Here is a 15,280-nt window from a genome sequence, read left to right as displayed (position 1 = left end):
CACGTGTCTGTGTCCAAATCTCAATCAGGACACGTGTCTGTGTCCAAATCGCAATCAGGACACGTGTCTGTCGCCAAATCTTAATCAAGACACGTGTCTGCGTACAAATCTCAATCAGGACACATGTCTGTCTCCAAATCGCAATCAGGACACATGTCTGTGTCCAAATCTCAATCAGGATAACTGTCTGTGTCCAAATCTCAATCAGGACACGTGTCTGTGTCCAAATCTCAATCAGACACGTGTCTGTGCCCAAATCTCAATCAGGACACGTGTCTGTCTCCAAATCTCAATCAAGACAGGTGTCTGTCTCCAAATCTCAATCAGGACACGTGTCTGTCTCCAAATCTCAATCAAGACACGTGTCTGTCTCCAGATCTCGATCAGGACACGTGTCTGTGCCCAAATCTCAATCAGGACACCTGTCTGTGCCCAAATCTCAATCAGGATAACAGTCTGTGCCCAAATCTCAATCAGGACACGTGTCTGTGACCAAATCTCAATCAGGACACGTGTCTGTGCCCAAATCTCAATTAGGACATGTGCCTGTCTCCAAATCTCAATCAGGACACGTGTCAGTGTCCAAGTCTCAATCAGGACACATGTCTGTCTCCAAATCTCAATCAGGACACTTGTCTGTGCCCAAATCTCAATCAGGACACGTGTCTGTGCCCAAATCTCAATTAGGACATGTGTCTGTCTCCAAATCTCAATCAGGATAACAGTCTGTGTCCAAATCTCAATCAGGACACGTGTCTGTGTCCAATTCTCAATCAGGACACGTGTCTGTCTGCAAAACTCAATCAGGACACGTGTCTGTCTGCAAAACTCAATCAGGACACGTGTCTGTCTCCAATTCTCAATCAGGACACGTGTCTGTCTTCAAATCTCAATCAGGACACATGTCTGTCTCCAAATCTGAATCAGGTCAAGTGTCTGTCTCCAAATCTCAATCAGGACACGTGTCTGTCTCCAAATCTCAATCAGGACACGTGTCTGTCTTCAAAACTCAATCAGGACACGTGTCTGTCTCCAAATTTCAATCAGGACACGTGTCTGTCTCCAAGTCTCAATCAGGATAACTGTCTGTGTCCAAATCTCAATCAGGATAACTGTCTGTGTCCAAATCTCAATCAGGACACGTGTCTGTCTCCCAATCTCAATCAGGACACGTGTCTGTGTCCAAATCTCAATCAGGACACATGTCTGTCTCCAAATCTCAATCAGGACACGTGTCTGTGCCCAAATCTCAATCAGGACACGTGTCTGTGCCCAAATCTCAATTAGGACATGTGTCTGTCTCCAAATCTCAATCAGGACACGTGTCTGTGTCCAAATCTCAATCAGGACACGTGTCTGTGTCCAAATCTCAATCAGGACACATGTCTGTCTCCAAATCTCAATCAGGACACGTGTCTGTGCCCAAATCTCAATCAGGACACGTGTCTGTGCCCAAATATCAATTAGGACATGTGTCTGTCTCCAAATCTCAATCAGGACACGTGTCTGTGCCCAAATCTCAATCAGGACACGTGTCTGTGCCCAAATCTCAATTAGGGCATGTGTCTGTCTCCAAATCTCAATCAGACACGTGTCTGTGTCCAAATCTCAATCAGGACACGTGTCTGTGTCCAAATCTCAATCAGACACGTGTCTGTGCCCAAATCCCAATCAGGACACGTGTCTGTCTCCAAATCTCAATCAAGACACGTGTCTGTCTCCAAATCTCAATCAGGACACGTGTCTGTCTCCAAATCTCAATCAAGACACGTGTCTGTCTCCAGATCTCGATCAGGACACGTGTCTGTGCCCAAATCTCAATCAGGACACCTGTCTGTGCCCAAATCTCAATCAGGATAACAGTCTGTGCCCAAATCTCAATCAGGACACGTGTCTGTGCCCAAATCTCAATCAGGACACGTGTCTGTGCCCAAATCTCAATCAGGACACGTGTCTGTGCCCAAATCTCAATTAGGACATGTGTCTGTCTCCAAATCTCAATCAGGATAACAGTCTGTGTCCAAATCTCAATCAGGACACGTGTCTGTGTCCAAATCTCAATCAGGACACGTGTCTGTCTGCAAAACTCAATCAGGACACGTGTCTGTCTGCAAAACTCAATCAGGACACGTGTCTGTCTCCAATTCTCAATCAGGACACGTGTCTGTCTTCAAATCTCAATCAGGACACATGTCTGTCTCCAAATCTGAATCAGGTCAAGTGTCTGTCTCCAAATCTCAATCAGGACACGTGTCTGTCTCCAAATCTCAATCAGGACTCGTGTCTGTCTTCAAAACTCAATCAGGACACGTGTCTGTCTCCAAATTTCAATCAGGACACGTGTCTGTCTCCAAGTCTCAATCAGGATAACTGTCTGTGTCCAAATCTCAATCAGGATAACTGTCTGTGTCCAAATCTCAATCAGGACACGTGTCTGTCTCCCAATCTCAATCAGGACACGTGTCTGTGTCCAAATCTCAATCAGGACACATGTCTGTCTCCAAATCTCAATCAGACACGTGTCTGTGTCCAAATCTCAATCAGGATAACTGTCTGTGTCCAAATCTCAATCAGGACACGTGTCTGTCGCCAAATCTCAATCAGGACACGTGTCTTGGTCCAAATCTCAATCAGGACACGTGTCTGTATCCAAATCTCAATCAGGATAACTGTCTGTGTCCAAATCTCAATCAGGACACATGCCTGTCTCCAAATCTCAATCAGGACATGTGTCTGTGTCCAAATCTCAATCAGGACACATGTCTGTCTCCAAATCTCAATCAGGACACGTGTCTGTGTCCAAATCTCAATCAGGATAACTGTCTGTGTCCAAATCTCAGTCAGGATAACTGCCTGTGTCCAAATCTCAATCAGGACACGTGTCTGTGTCCAAATCTCAATCAGACACGTGTTTGTTTCCAAATCTCAATCAGGACACGTGTCTGTCTCCATATCTCAATCAAGACACGTGTCTGTCTCCAAATCTCAATCAGGACACGTGTCTGTGCCCAAATCTCAATCAGGACACGTGTCTGTGCCCAAATCTCAATCAGGAAACGTGTCTGTGCCCAAATCTCAATCACGACACGTGACTGTCTCCAAATCTCAATCAGGACACGGGTCTGTCTCCAAATCTCAATCAGGACACGTGACTGTATCCAAATCTCAATCAAGACACGTGTCTGTCTCCAAATCTCAATCAGGACACATGTCTGTCTCCAAATCTCAATCAGGACACGTGTCTGTCTCCAAATCTCAATCAGGATAACAGTCTGTGCCCAAATCTCAATCAGGACACGTGTCTGTGTCCAAATCTCAATCAGGACACGTGTCTGTCTCCAAAACTCAATCAGGACACGTGTCTGTCTCCAAATCTGAATCAGGTCAAGTGTCTCTCCAAATCTCAATCAGGACACGTATTTGTCTCCAAATCTCAATCAGGACACGTGTCTGTCTCCAAACCTCAATCAGGACACGTGTCTGTCTCCAAATCTCAATCAGGACACGTGTCTGTCTCCAAATCTCAATCAGGACACGTGTCTGTCTCCAAATCTCAATCAGGACACATGTCTGTCTCCAAATCTCAATCAGGTCACGTGTCTGTCTCCAAATCTAAATCAGGACACGTGTCTGTCTCCAAATCTCAATCAGGATAACAGTCTGTGTCCAAATCTCAATCAGGACACGTGTCTGTGTCCAAATCTCAATCAGGACACGTGTCTGTCTCCAAATTTCAATCAGGACATGTGTCTGTGTCCAATCCTCAATCAGGACAAATATCTGTCTCCAAATCTCAATCAGGACACGTGTCTGTCTTCAAATCTCAATCAAGACATGTGTCTGTGTCCAAATCTCAATCAGGACACGTGTCTGTGTCCAAATCTCAATCAGGACACGTGTCTGTGCCCAAATCTCAATCAGGACACCTGTGTGTGCCCAAATCTCAATCAGGATAACAGTCTGTGCCCAAATCTCAATCAGGACACGTGTCTGTGCCCAAATCTCAATCAGGACACGTGTCTGTGCCCAAATCTCAATTAGGACATGTGTCTGTCTCCAAATCTCAATCAGGACACGTGTCTGTGTCCAAGTCTCAATCAGGACACATGTCTGTCTCCAGATCTCAATCAGGACACGTGTCTGTGCCCAAATCTCAATCAGGACTCGTGACTGTGCCCAAATCTCAATTAGGACATGTGTCTGTCTCCAAATCTCAATCAGGATAACAGTCTGTGTCCAAATCTCAATCAGGACACGTGTCTGTGTCCAAATCTCAATCAGGACACGTGTCTGTCTGCAAAACTCAATCAGGACACGTGTCTGTCTGCAAAACTCAATCAGGACACGTGTCTGTCTCCAATTCTCAATCAGGACACGTGTCTGTCTTCAAATCTCAATCAGGACACATGTTTGTCTCCAAATCTGAATCAGGTCAAGTGTCTGTCTCCAAATCTCAATCAGGACACGTGTCTGTCTCCAAATCTCAATCAGGACACGTGTCTGTCTTCAAAACTCAATCAGGACACGTGTCTGTCTCCAAATTTCAATCAGGACACGTGTCTGTCTCCAATTCTCAATCAGGATAACTGTCTGTGTCCAAATCTCAATCAGGATAACTGTCTGTGTCCAAATCTCAATCAGGACACGTGTCTGTCTCCCATTCTCAATCAGGACACGTGTCTGTGTCCAATTCTCAATCAGGACACATGTCTGTCTCCAAATCTCAATCAGGACACGTGTCTGTGCCCAAATCTCAATCAGGACACGTGTCTGTGCCCAAATCTCAATTAGGACATGTGTCTGTCTCCAAATCTCAATCAGGACACGTGTCTGTGTCTAAATCTCAATCAGGACACGTGTCTGTGTCCAAATCTCAATCAGGACACATGTCTGTCTCCAAATCTCAATCAGGACACGTGTCTGTGCCCAAATCTCAATCAGGACACGTGTCTGTGCCCAAATCTCAATTAGGACATGTGTCTGTCTCCAAATCTCAATCAGGACACGTGTCTGTACCCAAAACTCAATCAGGACATGTGTCTGTGCCCAAATCTCAATTAGGGCATGTGTCTGTCTCCAAATCTCAATCAGACACGTGTCTGTGTCCAAATCTCAATCAGGACACGTGTCTGTGTCCAAATCTCAATCAGGACACGTGTCTGTGTCCAAATCGCAATCAGGACACGTGTCTGTCGCCAAATCTCAATCAAGACACGTGTCTGTGTACAAATCTCAATCAGGACACATGTCTGTCTCCAAATCGCAATCAGGACACATGTCTGTGTCCAAATCTCAATCAGGATAACTGACTGTGTCCAAATCTCAATCAGGACACGTGTCTGTGTCCAAATCTCAATCAGACACGTGTCTGTGCCCAAATCTCAATCAGGACACGTGTCTGTCTCCAAATCTCAATCAAGACACGTGTCTGTCTCCAAATCTCAATCAGGACACGTGTCTGTCTCCAAATCTCAATCAGACACGTGTCTGTGTCCAAATCTCAATCAGGACACGTGTCTGTGTCCAAATCTCAATCAGACACGTGTCTGTGCCCAAATCCCAATCAGGACACGTGTCTGTCTCCAAATCTCAATCAAGACACGTGTCTGTCTCCAAATCTCAATTAGGACACGTGTCTGTCTCCAAATCTCAATCAAGACACGTGTCTGTCTCCAGATCTCGATCAGGACACGTGTCTGTGCCCAAATCTCAATCAGGACACCTGTCTGTGCCCAAATCTCTATCAGGATAACAGTCTGTGCCCAAATCTTAATCAGGACACGTGTCTGTGCCCAAATCTCAATCAGGACACGTGTCTGTGCCCAAATCTCAATCAGGACACGTGTCTGTGCCCAAATCTCAATTAGAACATGTGTCTGTCTCCAAATCTCAATCAGGATAACAGTCTGTGTCCAAATCTCAATCAGGACACGTGTCTGTGTCCAAATCTCAATCAGGACACGTGTCTGTCTGCAAAACTCAATCAGGACACGTGTCTGTCTGCAAAACTCAATCAGGACACGTGTCTGTCTCCAATTCTCAATCAGGACACGTGTCTGTCTTCAAATCTCAATCAGGACACATGTCTGTCTCCAAATCTGAATCAGGTCAAGTGTCTGTCTCCAAATCTCAATCAGGACACGTGTCTGTCTCCAAATCTCAATCAGGACACGTGTCTGTCTTCAAAACTCAATCAGGACACGTGTCTGTCTCCAAATTTCAATCAGGACACGTGTCTGTCTCCAAGTCTCAATCAGGATAACTGTCTGTGTCCAAATCTCAATCAGGATAACTGTCTGTGTCCAAATCTCAATCAGGACACGTGTCTGTCTCCCAATCTCAATCAGGACACGTGTCTGTGTCCAAATCTCAATCAGGACACATGTCTGTCTCTAAATCTCAATCAGGACACGTGTCTGTGCCCAAATCTCAATCAGGTCACGTGTCTGTGCCCAAATCTCAATTAGGACATGTGTCTGTCTCCAAATCTCAATCAGGACACGTGTCTGTGTCCAAATCTCAATCAGGACACATGTCTGTCTCCAAATCTCAATCAGGACACGTGTCTGTGCCCAAATCTCAATCAGGACACGTGTCTGTGCCCAAATCTCAATTAGGACATGTGTCTGTCTCCAAATCTCTATCAGACACGTGTCTGTGTCCAAATCTCAATCAGGATAACTGTCTGTGTCCAAATCTCAATCAGGACACGTGTCTGTCGCCAAATCTCAATCAGGACACGTGTCTGTGTCCAAATCTCAATCAGGACACGTGTCTGTATCCAAATCTCAATCAGGATAAATGTCTGTGTCCAAATCTCAATCAGGACACGTGTCTGTCTCCAAATCTCAATCAGGACATGTGTCTGTGTCCAAATCTCAATCAGGACACATGTCTGTCTCCAAATCTCAATCAGGACACGTGTCTGTGTCCAAATCTCAATCAGGATAACTGTCTGTGTCCAAATCTCAGTCAGGATAACTGCCTGTGTCCAAATCTCAATCAGGACACGTGTCTGTGTCCAAATCTCAATCAGACACGTGTTTGTTTCCAAATCTCAATCAGGACACGTGTCTGTCTCCAAATCTCAATCAAGACACGTGTCTGTCTCCAAATCTCAATCAGGACACGTGTCTGTGCCCAAATCTCAATCAGGACACGTGTCTGTGCCCAAATCTCAATCAGGAAACGTGTCTGTGCCCAAATCTCAATCACGACACGTGACTGTCTCCAAATCTCAATCAGGACACGGGTCTGTCTCCAAATCTCAATCAGGACACGTGACTGTATCCAAATCTCAATCAAGACACGTGTCTGTCTCCAAATCTCAATCAGGACACATGTCTGTCTCCAAATCTCAATCAGGACACGTGTCTGTCTCCAAATCTCAATCAGGATAACAGTCTGTGCCCAAATCTCAATCAGGACACGTGTCTGTGTCCAAATCTCAATCAGGACACGTGTCTGTCTCCAAAACTCAATCAGGACACGTGTCTGTCTCCAAATCTGAATCAGGTCAAGTGTCTGTCTCCAAATCTCAATCAGGACACGTATTTGTCTCCAAATCTCAATCAGGACACGTGTTTGTCTCCAAATCTCAATCAGGGCACGTGTCTGTCTCCAAATCTCAATCAGGACACGTTCCTGTCTCCAAACCTCAATCAGGACACGTGTCTGTCTCCAAATCTCAATCAGGACACATGTCTGTCTCCAAATCTCAATCAGGTCACGTGTCTGTCTCCAAATCTAAATCAGGACACATGTCTGTCTCGAAATCTCAATCAGGACACGTGTCTGTCTCCAAATTTCAATCAGGACATGTGTCTGTGTCCAATCCTCAATCAGGACAAATATCTGTCTCCAAATCTCAATCAGGACACGTGTCTGTCTTCAAATCCCAATCAAGACATGTGTCTGTGTCCAAATCTCAATCAGGACACGTGTCTGTGTCCAAATCTCAATCAGGACACGTGTCTGTCTCCAAATCGCAATCAGGACACGTGTCTGTCTCCAAATATCAATCAGGACACGTGTCTGTCTTCAAAACTCAATCAGGACACGTGTCTGTCTCCAAATTTCAATCAGGACACGTGTCTGTCTCCAAGTCTCAATCAGGATAACTGTCTGTGTCCAAATCTCAATCAGGATAACTGTCTGTGTCCAAATCTCAATCAGGACACGTGTCTGTCTCCCAATCTCAATCAGGACACGTGTCTGTGTCCAAATCTCAATCAGGACACATGTCTGTCTCCAAATCTCAATCAGGACACGTGTCTGTGCCCAAATCTCAATCAGGACACGTGTCTGTGCCCAAATCTCAATTAGGACATGTGTCTGTCTCCAAATCTCAATCAGGACACGTGTCTGTGTCCAAATCTCAATCAGGACACATGTCTGTCTCCAAATCTCAATCAGGACACGTGTCTGTGCCCAAATCTCAATCAGGACACGTGTCTGTGCCCAAATCTCAATTAGGACATGTGTCTGTCTCCAAATCTCAATCAGACACGTGTCTGTGTCCAAATCTCAATCAGGATAACTGTCTGTGTCCAAATCTCAATCAGGACACGTGTCTGTCGCCAAATCTCAATCAGGACACGTGTCTGTGTCCAAATCTCAATCATGACACGTGTCTGTATCCAAATCTCAATCAGGATAACTGTCTGTGTCCAAATCTCAATCAGGACATGTGTCTGTGTCCAAATCTCAATCAGGACACATGTCTGTCTCCAAATCTCAATCAGGACACGTGTCTGTGTCCAAATCTCAATCAGGATAACTGTCTGTGTCCAAATCTCAGTCAGGATAACTGCCTGTGTCCAAATCTCAATCAGGACACGTGTCTGTGTCCAAATCTCAATCAGACACGTGTTTGTTTCCAAATCTCAATCAGGACACGTGTCTGTCTCCAAATCTCAATCAAGACACGTGTCTGTCTCCAAATCTCAATCAGGACACGTGTCTGTGCCCAAATCTCAATCAGGACACGTGTCTGTGCCCAAATCTCAATCAGGAAACGTGTCTGTGCCCAAATCTCAATCACGACACGTGACTGTCTCCAAATCTCAATCAGGACACGGGTCTGTCTCCAAATCTCAATCAGGACACGTGACTGTATCCAAATCTCAATCAAGACACGTGTATGTCTCCAAATCTCAATCAGGACACATGTCTGTCTCCAAATCTCAATCAGGACACGTGTCTGTCTCCAAATCTCAATCAGGATAACAGTCTGTGCCCAAATCTCAATCAGGACACGTGTCTGTGTCCAAATCTCAATCAGGACACGTGTCTGTCTCCAAAACTCAATCAGGACACGTGTCTGTCTCCAAATCTGAATCAGGTCAAGTGCCTGTCTCCAAATCTCAATCAGGACACGTATTTGTCTCCAAATCTCAATCAGGACACGTGTCTGTCTCCAAATCTCAATCAGGACACGTGTCTGTCTCCAAATCTCAATCAGGACACGTGTCTGTCTCCAAATCTCAATCAGGACACGTGTCTGTCTCCAAATCTCAATCAGGACACATGTCTGTCTCCAAATCTCAATCAGGTCACGTGTCTGTCTCCAAATCTAAATCAGGACACGTGTCTGTCTCCAAATCTCAATCAGGATAACAGTCTGTGTCCAAATCTCAATCAGGACACGTGTCTGTGTCCAAATCTCAATCAGGACACGTGTCTGTCTCCAAATTTCAATCAGGACATGTGTCTGTGTCCAATCCTCAATCAGGACAAATATCTGTCTCCAAATCTCAATCAGGACACGTGTCTGTCTTCAAATCTCAATCAAGACATGTGTCTGTGTCCAAATCTCAATCAGGACACGTGTCTGTGTCCAAATCTCAATCAGGACACGTGTCTGTGTCCAAATCTCAATCAGAACACGTGTCTGTCTCCAAATCTCAATCAGATCACGTGTCTGTCTCCAAATCTCAATCAGGACACGTGTCTGTGTCCAAATCTCAATCAGGACACGTGTCTGTGTCCAAATCTCAATCAGGACACGTGTCTGTCTCCAAATCTCAATCAGGACACGTGTCTGTCTCCAAATCTCAATCAAGACACGTGTCTGTCTCCAAATCTCAATCAGGACACGTGTCTGACTGCAAATCTCAATCAGGTCACGTGTCTGTGCCCAAATCTCAATCAGGACACGTGTCTGTCTCCAAATCTCAATCAGGACACGTGTCTGTCTCCAAATCTCAATCAGGACACGTGTCTGTCTCCAAATCTCAATCAGGAGACGTGTCTGTCTCCAAATCTCAATCAGGACACGTGTCTGTCTCCAAATCACAATCAAGACACGTGCCTGTCTCCAAATCTCAATCAGGCCACGTGTCTGTCTCCAAATCTGAATCAGATCACGTGTCTGTCTCCAAATCTCAATCAGGACACCTGTCTGTGCCCAAATCTCAATCAGGACACGTGTCTGTGGCCAAATCTCAATCAGGACACGTGTCTGTCTCCAAATCTCAATCAGGACACGTGTCAGTCCCCAAATCTCAATCAGGACACGTGTCTGTGCCCAAATCTCAATTAGGACACGTGTCTGTCTCCAAATCTGAATCAGGTCAAGTGTCTGTCTCCAAATCTCAATCAGGACACGTATTTGTCTCCAAATCTCAATCAGGACACGTGTCTGTCTCCAAATCTCAATCAGGACACGTGTCTGTCTCCAAATCTCAATCAGGACACGTGTCTGTCTCCAAATCTCAATCAGGACACGTGTCTGTCTCCAAATCTCAATCAGGACACATGTCTGTCTCCAAATCTCAATCAGGTCACGTGTCTGTCTCCAAATCTAGATCAGGACACGTGTCTGTCTCCAAATCTCAATCAGGATAACAGTCTGTGTCCAAATCTCAATCAGGACACGTGTCTGTGTCCAAATCTCAATCAGGACACGTGTCTGTCTCCAAATTTCCATCAGGACATGTGTCTGTGTCCAATCCTCAATCAGGACAAATATCTGTCTCCAAATCTCAATCAGGACACGTGTCTGTCTTCAAATCTCAATCAAGACATGTGTCTGTGTCCAAATCTCAATCAGGACACGTGTCTGTGTCCAAATCTCAATCAGGACACGTGTCTGTGTCCAAATCTCAATCAGAACACGTGTCTGTCTCCAAATCTCAATCAGATCATGTGTCTGTCTCCAAATCTCAATCAGGACACGTGTCTGTGTCCAAATCTCAATCAGGACACGTGTCTGTGTCCAAATCTCAATCAGGACACGTGTCTGTCTCCAAATCTCAATCAGGACACGTGTCTGTCTCCAAATCTCAATCAAGACACGTGTCTGTCTCCAAATCTCAATCAGGACACGTGTCTGTCTCCAAATCTCAATCAGGACACGTGTCTGTGCCCAAATCTCAATCAGGACACGTGTCTGTCTCCAAATCTCAATCAGGACACGTGTCTGTCTCCAAATCTCAATCAGGACACGTGTCTGTCTCCAAATCTCAATCAGGAGACGTGTCTGTCTCCAAATCTCAATCAGGACACGTGTCTGTCTCCAAATCTCAATCAAGACACGTGCCTGTCGCCAAATCTCAATCAGGACACGTGTCTGTCTCCAAATCTCAATCAGGACACATGTCTGAGTCCAAATCTCAATCAGGATAACTGTCTGTGTCCAAATCTCAATCAGGACACGTGTCTGTGTCCAAATCTCAATCAGACACGTGTCTGTGCCCAAATTTCAATCAGGACACGTGTCTGTCTCCAAATCTCAATCAAGACACGTGTCTGTCTCCAAATCTCAATCAGGACACGTGTCTGCCTCCAAATCTCAATCAGGACACGTGCCTGTCTCTAAATCTCAATCAGGACACGTGTCTGTCTCCAAATCTCAATCAAGACACGTGCCTGTCTCCAAATCTCAATCAGGCTATGTGTCTGTCTCCAAATCTCAATCAGATCATGTGTCTGTCTCCAAATCTCAATCAGGACACGTGTCTGTGCCCAAATCTCAATCAGGACACGTGTCTGTGGCCAAATCTCAATCAGGACACGTGTCTGTCTCCAAATCTCAATCAGGACACGTGTCAGTCCCCAAATCTCAATCAGGACACGTGTCTGTGCCCAAATCTCAATTAGGACACGTGTCTGTCTCCAAATCTCAATCAGGACACGTGTCTGTGTCCAAACCTCAATCAGGACACGTGTCTGTGTCCAAATCTCAATCAGGACACGTTTCTGTCGCCAAATCTGAATCAGGACACGTGTCTGTCTCCAAATCTCAATCAGGACACGTGTCTGTCTCCAAATCTCAATCAGGATAACTGTTTGTGTCGAAATCTCAATCAGGACACGTGTCTGTGTCCAAATCTCAATCAGGACACGTGTCTGTGTCCAAATCTCAATCAGGACACGTGTCTGTCGCCAAATCTCAATCAGGACACGTGTCTGTGTCCAAATCTCAATCAGGACACATGTCTGTCTCCAAATCGCAATCAGGACACATGTCTGTGTCCAAATCTCAATCAGGATAACTGTCTGTGTCCAAATCTCAATCAGGACACGTGTCTGTGTCCAAATCTCAATCAGACACGTGTCTGTGCCCAAATCTCAATCAGGACACGTGTGTGTCTCCAAATCTCAATCAAGACACGTGTGTGTCTCCAAATCTCAATCAGGATACGTGTCTGTCTCCAGATCTCGATCAGGACACGTGTCTGTGCCCAAATCTCAATCAGGACACCTGTCTGTGCCCAAATCTCAATCAGGATAACAGTCTGTGCCCAAATCTCAATCAGGACACGTGTCTGTGCCCAAATCTCAATCAGGACATGTGTCTGTCTCCAAATCTCAATCAGGACACGTGTCTGTGTCCAAATCTCAATCAGGACACATGTCTGTCTCCAAATCTCAATCAGGTCACGTGTCTGTCTCCAAATGTCAATCAGGACACGTGTCTGTCTCCAAATCTCAATCAGGATAACAGTCTGTGTCCAAATCTCAATCAGGACACGTGTCTGTGTCCAAATCTCAATCAGGACACGTGTCTGTCTGCAAATCTCAATCAGGACACGTGTCTGTCTCCAATTCTCAATCAGGACACGTGTCTGTCTTCAAATCTCAATCAGGACACATGTCTGTCTCCAGATCTGAATCAGGTCAAGTGTCTGTCTCCAAATCTCAATCAGGACACGTGTCTGTCTCCAAATCTCAATCAGGACACGTGTCTGTCTCCAAATCTCAGTCAGGACACATGTCTGTCTCCAAATCTCAATCAGGTCACGTGTCTGTCTCCAAATCTCAATCAGGACACGTGTCTGTCTCCAAATCTCAATCAGGATAACAGTCTGTGTCCAATTCTCAATCAGGACACGTGTCTGTGTCCAAATCTCAATCAGGACGCGTGTCTGTCTCAAAATCTCAATCAGGACACGTGTCTGTGTCCAAATCTCAATCAGGACACGTGTCTGTGTCCAAATCTCAATCAGGACACGTGTCTGTCTCCAAATCTCAATCAGGATAACAGTCTGTGTCCAAATCTCAATCAGGACACGTGTCTGTGTCCAAATCTCAATCAGGACACGTGTCTGTCTCCAAATTTCAATCAGGACATGTGTCTGTGTCCAATCCTCAATCAGGACAAATATCTGTCTCCAAATCTCAATCAGGCCACGTGTCTGTCTCCAAATCTCAATCAGGACACGTGTCTGTCTTCAAATCTCAATCAAGACATGTGTCTGTGTCCAAATCTCAATCAGGACACGTGTCTGTGTCCAAATCTCAATCAGGACACGTGTCTGTGTCCAAATCTCAATCAGGACACGTGTCTGTCTCCAAATCTCAATCAGATCACGTGTCTGTCTGCAAATCTCAATCAGGACACGTGTCTGTCTCCAAATCTCAATCAGGACACGTGTCTGTCTCCAAATCTCAATCAGGACACATGTCTGTCTCCAAATCTCAATCAGGTCACGTGTCTGTCTCCAAATCTAAATCAGGACACGTGTCTGTCTCCAAATCTCAATCAGGATAACAGTCTGTGTCCAAATCTCAATCAGGACACATGTCTGTGCCCAAATCTCAATCAGGACACGTGTCTGTCTCCAAATTTCAATCAGGACATGTGTCTGTGTCCAATCCTCAATCAGGACAAATATCTGTCTCCAAATCTCAATCAGGACACGTGCCTGTCTCCAAATCTCAATCAGGCCACGTGTCTGTCTCCAAATCTGAATCAGATCACGTGTCTGTCTCCAAATCTCAATCAGGACACCTGTCTGTGCCCAAATCTGAATCAGGACACGTGTCTGTGGCCAAATCTCAATCAGGACACGTGTCTGTCTCCAAATCTCAATCAGGACACGTGTCAGTCCCCAAATCTCAATCAGGACACATGTCTGTGCCCAAATCTCAATTAGGACACGTGTCTGTCTCCAAATCTGAATCAGGACACGTGTCTGTGTCCAAACCTCAATCAGGACACGTGTCTGTGTCCAAATCTCAATCAGGACACGTGTCTGTCTCCAAATCTCAATCAGGACACATGTCTGAGTCCAAATCTCAATCAGGATAACTGTCTGTGTCCAAATCTCAATCAGGACACGTGTCTGTGTCCAAATCTCAATCAGACGCGTGTCTGTGCCCAAATTTCAATCAGGACACGTGTCTGTCTCCAAATCTCAATCAAGACACGTGTCTGTCTCCAAATCTCAATCAGGACACGTGTCTGTCTCCAAATCTCAATCGGGACACGTGCCTGTCTCCAAATCTCAATCAGGACACGTGTCTGTCTCCAAATCTCAATCAAGACACGTGCCTGTCTCCAAATCTCAATCAGGCTATGTGTCTGTCTCCAAATCTCAATCAGATCATGTGTCTGTCTCCAAATCTCAATCAGGACACGTGTCTGTGCCCAAATCTCAATCAGGACACGTGTCTGTGTCCAAATCTCAATCAGGACACGTGTCTGTCTCCAAATCTCAATCAGGACACGTGTCAGTCCCCAAATCTCAATCAGGACACGTGTCTGTGCCCAAATCTCAATTAGGACACGTGTCTGTCTCCAAACCTCAATCAGGACACGTGTCTGTGTCCAAACCTCAATCAGGACACGTGTCTGTGTCCAAATCTCAATCAGGACACGTTTCTGTCGCCAAATCTGAATCAGGACACGTGTCTGTCTCCAAATCTCAATCAGGACACGTGTCTGTCTCCAAATCTCAATCAGGATAACTGTTTGTGTCGAAATCTCAATCAGGACACGTGTCTGTGTCCAAATCTCAATCAGGACACGTGTCTGTGTCCAAATCTCAATCAG

The sequence above is a fragment of the Scyliorhinus torazame genome, chromosome 14, assembly GCF_047496885.1.
Source record: "Scyliorhinus torazame isolate Kashiwa2021f chromosome 14, sScyTor2.1, whole genome shotgun sequence".
NCBI classification, from domain to species: Eukaryota; Metazoa; Chordata; class Chondrichthyes; order Carcharhiniformes; family Scyliorhinidae; genus Scyliorhinus; species Scyliorhinus torazame.
The sequence above is the reverse complement of the archived record's forward strand: the minus strand, read 5'-3'. Positions refer to the sequence as shown.